The following is a 7196-nucleotide window of genomic DNA, read 5'->3' on the forward strand; positions in this document are numbered from 1 at the left end:
ACAAACAATGTTGTATATCTTCGGCATGTATATGCTTCTATCGCTCAGCTCGTTTGAATGATTTTGTTTCACCCCTTTCACGAGGGAAATTTTATAACAAATAACATTCTTTTGTAATTACTAAAAAAATAACATTAATGGGGCAAAACAGGGCTTGCTGTGGCCCTATTTAGCCCCACTAATGTTTTTTTAAAGTTTTTGTTAAGCATTGCTATATAGCGACGCTTTATAAGCGTCGCTATATAGTGATGTTTACCAAAGTCGCTATATAGCGACACTTATATAATAACAATTCTTGTAATATTGCATGATGCAATGCACGTCGACGGGGATCCCTAAGAATAGAAATGAATTATTTCTTCCGATGCTAATAGCAATGTAAATACCGACCTTTGCACCCATCAAAAAAAACCTTTTTAGTGTAAAAAGGGTCGTTATTTTCATCGAAAAACGGCCTATTCCTTGTAGTGACTTGCAACTTTTATCAAACTTTTAACGTTGAAAATGGTAACCCTACTTACTGTGAGGAACATATTATTACAAAACTTTTGAAAAATAACAAATCAAACCTAGTGTAAATAAAGATGGTGTCATAGCAAAACTTAGTCTCTAATTCTAGTTAAGCATTGTGTAATGATATTAGGCTGCATGACATGTGCATGAAAAGGACAAGTGCTCATGCACATGTGCATGCTTATGTGTGCATTTTTTTCCTAATACTTATGTCCATATATTTAGATAATATATGTTGTATATTTAAATATTATATTTAAACTCACTATTTTATGTTCTTTTAAATAATATTTAGAATTGTGTTCTTTTTCAAAGGCTTGTGTGTATATTTAAAACTCTCTATAATGTATTTTATGTTCTTTAAAATATTCACAATTTTCCTATCTATTGAATGTAAAAGGATTTGGTGAGAGGCAATGAGAGTAAGATGGCAATTGGAATCTATATTTTTTCCAAAAATGTTGTGGATGGTCTTCAAGTGATACCTCAAGGAGAGAAACATTTTGATTTGAAACAAAGGAAAAGCATATCCGAATATGATAGGAAGGAATGACATTGAGACTCCATTGAGACTAACTGAGATGACAATGTTCACATGTCAATTGATTTGGTGATGGGGCTATTAGCCAACATAAACAAATTATGCTTAAATGTTTGCATGAAGTCACAGCCTCCTTGATTGCTTTCTTCCCTTCGACCAGCATTCAACTTACATTTCATCTGCAGATTCCTTTGATGAAATAGCATTGTTGATGAAGAAGATACATTTATCTCGATATTGTGGTGATTTATATAAAGCAGCACGGCAAGCAGAACTTTTCGGCCAGAATCGAAATAGAACGGAATCATAAATTTTCGGCAAGAATCGAAATAGAGAACTGTTAATAGTCTGCGCATTCAGAGAACTGTTTTCGTGACTCTCCAGCTGCGAAATCAGAGGAGCGCTGTTCAAACCAGACAACCTGCACATCAAATTAGTTTTCAATGATCGGTTAGAGCTTGTCGGAAAACAGGAGCCTCGCAAAACTCAAGATGAAATTGCAAACTGTATAATAAAGAAGCAGTGTATTACGATAGCAGAAAACTATATATAAAGGGGATGTCCGGCACGCTACAGAAACAGCTGAACAAAACCGTGAAAATGAATTAAGGCCTACAACTTGCTGTGGGAAACTGTCGACAGAACATTAGAGAAATACGTAGCAATCCTGTATTGGAGTCCATTATGCGAGTCATCATGAATCAGAACGATTTGACGATCCCAAAAAGCTGCTTGGTTCTCCGAAAGAGGATGCTTGGTGGCTATACAAAACAAACATTGCAACGAAAGCATTTTGCGTAGAGCTTAACCAGCCGCTGGACTCAGCTGAGTTTCTCAATCTAAGTTTTATTGCTGTACATGACAAAAAATAGCAGCGCTTAGGTGCGATCAAAGCCTTCTGGCTGGGTAAAATCAAAGCAACCTCATCATGTGTAATTCAAGGCGATCAGAGAAGGTTTGCCGAGCTAAACCATTTCAAACTTGGCAGAAAAAAATTTCGAGCTTGAAAGGCGCGAAGACAGCGTCCGTTACTCGTATGTCCAAGCGATGATATTCAAAAACCAGTTAAAGCAAAGAATGACACGTCCAGATCAGTCTTCTTAGCTACAGGAATCGATCATGAAATGGATTGCTAAGGTTCCTCTAAATTCTTGCAGGATCAATTGATCGAAATTGGTACTCGCAAAATGCTAATTCTTGTCCTCAGGATTGTTCTAGTAAAAATGTAATCAAATTAGTTTGAGAAACGGACGGTCGTCCTCCAAATCGAAAATCCTCCTCAACACACATCGTAGAATGCTGCGCAACCCGCCGTAGGCGACAAATTGGTTTGCAATAGATCCGTTGAGTAAACGGATCATCACTTCGACGACATGCGCAATTCTGAATAGAGAAGTGAATTACCGCATCAGCTACAAAATTCAGCATCGACTTGACCCAGCATCGCCTCCACCACCGCTCTAATCGCCTCTGTCTTGAGCCCTTGCTCTTTGCAGCCATCCACAACGAACACGGAAAGCTCTCCTGCAGCGGTTTTCCCCCCTTCGCTCACATCCATATCACCTTCACGAAGTCCTACTCCAAACGCCTGCATTGTTTGCCGGATGATGTGTTGGACTCGCGTAATGGCGCTGCGCCCTTCGCCGTGAGCATCCAGCAACTGATTTCTCTCCAACAGAGCTCGGGCTACAGCGTTCCTCAACACAACAGGGTCAGACTCATGATCATCGGCAGATTGCTGCAATTGCAACGCCACGGCGAATTCTTCGAGTGTGGCTGTCTGCATGGATCGAAGACTGTCAAGAGCATATTTCCTTCTGGAATTGTAAACAGATTGGCCGGTCAGAACCGTGAGGATGTTCATTTTGAGATTCATTCGCACGAAATACGTTCCATCGTCGTGTTCAGCTCTGATCTTTCTCTCGGATCGATGGGGCTGGGGCGCTCTCCCAGCAGCTGCGGGTGGTTCTCTAGAGTCGACATGGCCAGCCTGGTCCTCCACGCGCCGCAGACCTGCTTCCCGTTCCATCGTCACATGTTTGAGTGGTGCTTTCGTTTCGCTTCTACATTCGGGCCGCTCCATGCTTTTCGCCATCTCATACGCCTCGATGCTCATGCAACTCTGCACCAATTCAACCTCACGCGTTCTTTTAGAGCTTGCCCCGACTTCCCTCAGGTCTGCATTCCCGCGGATGGAGGCCCGTTTAGGAACCATGACGCATAACAATTAATGCCTCATACAAGTGCAGCTTATCGACCTGCATTTAAGCAGTTGAAGGCCCGTTTAGGAACCATGACCCAAACAATATACTTATCGACCTGCATTTGATCAGCACTTACCGCCGTTCTCCTACGCTCTGTACTCTGCTGGTTTGCGACGTTATTCCTCCCGCCTCTTTATCAGCGGTTGAAGGCCCGTTTAGGAACCATGACGCATAACAATATATGCCTCATACAAGTGCAGCTCATGGACCTGCATTTGATCCGCGGATGAAGGCCTGTTCCCTAACAATATATGCCTCATACAAGCGCAGCTTATCGACCTACATTTATGCACTTACAGCCGTTCTCCGTCGCTCTGTCTGCTGGTAATTTGCGTCCTTGTTCTTTAGCAGGGAATGCGACCCGATGCTTGATGTTGAGCTCATGGACCTGCATTTGATCCGCCCCGTTCAGGAACCATGACGCCTAACAATAAACTAATCATTTTAAAATGAAACAAAAAAGTTTTGCGGCGCTAAAAATGTGAGGGATTTTCTACAAAAGTTCAAGAGATCAAAAACCAATGAAAGGTGAATCACGATGAAGAACACATCGAAACATAGAACAAATATCATTTTGAAATGATTACACAACTGACTCTTAGTAAAGAAACACAGTCTGAAGCACCAAAGAGAACATGGAAATAGTGCAAGCGTTTCACAAACATAACAATGATACCAAAAGGTAGAGACTACACACTGAGTCTCTATAGAGACACCGAAAATGTGGAACCAAAATTGAACCAGCAAATGTCTCAAAAAATGAATGATAGCAAAAGATGGAGGCTACACACTCTTTGGCAGGTTAACAACCAGTGAATCACTAATGGAGGACAACAAAACAACGTCATACAATCGACCTGCATTTCAGCACTTACCGCCGTTCTCCTTCGCTCTGTCTGCGGGTGTGCGTCGTTATTCTTTAGCAGGGAATGCGGCCCGATGCGCCGTGATGTGGAGCTTCGGCAGCAAGAGGATGCAGAGCTGGAGCAGAATTTGTGGAGATGTGAGCATTGAGGATGACGAGGACTAGAGGGATGTATATTGCGGAGAGTCGAAGGAAGGTGCAATTCAGGGAATGGAGAAGATGAAGGTAAAGGTGAAGGCGATGAAGATGAAGGTGAAGGTGAAGGTGAAGGTGAAGGTGAAGTCGATGAAGGTGAAGATGAAGATGAAGGTGAAGGTGATGAAGATGAACATGAAGATGAAACTGAAGATGAAGGTGTCGAAGATGAAAGTGAAGATGAAAATGGGGATGAAGATGTTGAAAAGAAGAAGAAGAAGAAAAGTGACCGAGCATTTCTTCCAATCCTCTTCCCTCTGCTATCCTTTGTATTAAGCTTCTTCACACCACCACCTCTTACTTTAACCCAGATGCGTTCACACGGTCCAGTGTAGGCGCAAAAGGGGCGTGGAGTGATTCGTAGCAACCTGATTGATGCCCCCACATGTCTGGGGCACAAAAGCTTGTCCGGCACCACCCCCGCACATGTCAACTCGCATAAGCATCCTTTCCATATTCTCCTCGGATAGCATTACATGTCTCTTTGGTTTTGGAATTGATGCCATGATTCTTCGCCTCTTCACACTCACATACTTTCTTTTTGTAAATAGTGTCTTGCATTTTCTAGTTGTAAGACCCCCCTTGGGATGCTAGCCATCACCGGCCCGTCTAAACCTAGCCTTAGATCTTATTTTTAGAGAGGATTCATAAAATGTTAGGACTCTTAGGCTGGGAAATGGCGTTAAGGTGTTGATGTATTTCAAACATGACCGAACATTGCAGGAGCTTCAATCAGCATGCCCTCAAGGTTTCCCCAAACAAATACACCAGACGTGAAATTCCACCAACTTTTTTTTACCAACGTACATCAACGTGACTTCACCTCCCCTTGTCGAGATGTTTGTGATTTAGCTTCATTGCTAAAATTGCCTTTTACTAGCAAAAGCACCCACTTTACAACTATACTGGAAGGTAATGCCCACATGCAATGCTATGCATTTGGCCATTGGATTTCCAATGCTCGCATCATGAGGTCAGATTTTGGCTCAATTTTGGAGAGTGTAGAGCATATCTCTCTTGAGAGCATGAGAGAATTCACCTACATGCTCCTATTAGTGTCCACGAGAACAACCTTAGGCTTTTGCTAGATCAACAGCTCAACACGCACTTGCATGATCTATGGTCCAAACCCATGGCAATATGACATAATAAATAATTAAGCATACAAAAATAAGTTTTAGCATAGCAAAGAGGACTAACTAGTTTACAACAAAGAATGGAAGTAGAGTTGTTGGGCTCAAATCCTAAAAGGGGCTAAAGGCCTCCTATTTTATCATGTTCCTTCCTTTAGTAGGACTAGTATGCATCCTTTGGCAAGCTATAAAATGTTGCAATACATGGCACATATTCTTGCACATAGATATATAGTGTAGCCAAATAGGATAACCACATAGGGCATGATCTATGACCCATGCTCAATCTAAGACCTCTCTAAGACAATGGTAGACCTCATTGTATTCTTAGGTTTGTCTCCACCTCCTACATGTTGTTGGGAATTGCAACACATCATGGTTGACTTGGTTTACCGCAATGAATTGGTAGGTAGATTTTGTTGATGCAGTTTCTATTGGATCTCCTAGGTGGTCCAATCACCAGCTCAAATATCCCCACTTGATGTGGAACAATCCTAGGAGACTATCAAAGAGTGGCTTTGGTAAGAAGTGGCTATCTTTCTCTAGGCAGCACTTTCTACAAAGAGAGCATGTCAATCGCATGTGCGTTGTTGCTACCTATGGGTTGTTTATTTGTAGCGATAGTAGTTCTCATTTTAATTGTGTCAATATTTGATTGTTTTCTACTACATATGTTGACCTATTTCTAGTTGTGAGCTCCGACAAAGCATGTATGCTTGAGGAGACTGTTATCGATCAAAGTTTGATGATGCTTCTATAATCATTGTTTTACAGTTTAGTCTCTATATTGATTTTTTGTTGCTCTTTCAATTCTACCATCAATTTTTCTCATAGCTCAACTGTGTATTGCACTCTCTGCACAATCCTATGCTTTCTCTTTTGCAAATTGTGTTATAGTTGTTATTTTTCTACTATAAATCGATTATATTTCTTACAATTGGTATTAGAGCCAAATGGACTCAATGAAGGACTCCCACAAATCTCGAGAGTTTCACTAATGTCAATTTTCCTACTTGGCAACTAAGTGTTTGGCTGTACTCAATGGGAAAGGTCTTGTGGTTTGTAGTAGCTTGCAATGAAAAGAAGCCAACCAACAATTAGGGTTTAGTATTGGAAAACTAGGAATGAGAAATCTATCAACATCCTTGGATGAGATTTGGCAGCAAATACAATTGTCATCTTCACTTGACCAATCTTGCTTTAGAGTACCATTTGGGGAGAAATGGGGTCTGAAAAGGACCTCCAATTAGTGTTTCCTAATTTCAAGGGATTAGAGAGTGATATGAGGTGTACCAATGAGAGTGCTAGAAGGTGTGGGGCAATGGTATGTTGAGGTGGAGGGTGGGCAGCAGGCCTGCAGAGAGCCCCTATTGGTTGCTCCCCTTACACTAGGGACCACCCAAACCATCCCCCCCTCTTAACCCATGTTTGACCCTCCTACCAGGTGCACCTCCCCCACATGAGCTGAAAACTACCTTCAATGGGATGGTACGGCCCTTCTGGCGAATTTTCCCTCTCCCCTCCCTCTTTTTAGGGCCTCTTCCCCCCACTGTTCTGGTCCAGCCTGCCAAATCACTCCATTTGAACCAAATCCCACGTATTTTTCCTCTTCCCTCTCTTTCTCTGCTCCCTCCTACTCTTGCCTGCTTACTCCAGCTCCTCTCTCTCTCTCTCTCTCCCCTCTC

The 7196-nt window shown here is 42.1% G+C and overlaps 1 long non-coding RNA gene across 1 annotated transcript; it reads right to left on the reverse strand.

Annotated features, from left to right (window-relative positions):
* Positions 1-1222: 1222 nt before the first annotated feature.
* On the reverse strand, positions 1223-2484 carry LOC147889537 (uncharacterized). Its single transcript, XR_015542861.1, has 2 exons — positions 2459-2484; positions 1223-1475 (listed from the first exon to the last, which is right to left on the reverse strand). It is a non-coding gene; the product is annotated as an uncharacterized LOC147889537 (long non-coding RNA).
* Positions 2485-7196: the final 4712 nt, after the last annotated feature.

This window comes from Dipteris shenzhenensis, chromosome 20, assembly GCF_047967505.1.
Source record: "Dipteris shenzhenensis isolate YYH24624 ecotype China chromosome 20, Dip_SZ_1.0, whole genome shotgun sequence".
Taxonomy (NCBI): Eukaryota; Viridiplantae; Streptophyta; class Polypodiopsida; order Gleicheniales; family Dipteridaceae; genus Dipteris; species Dipteris shenzhenensis.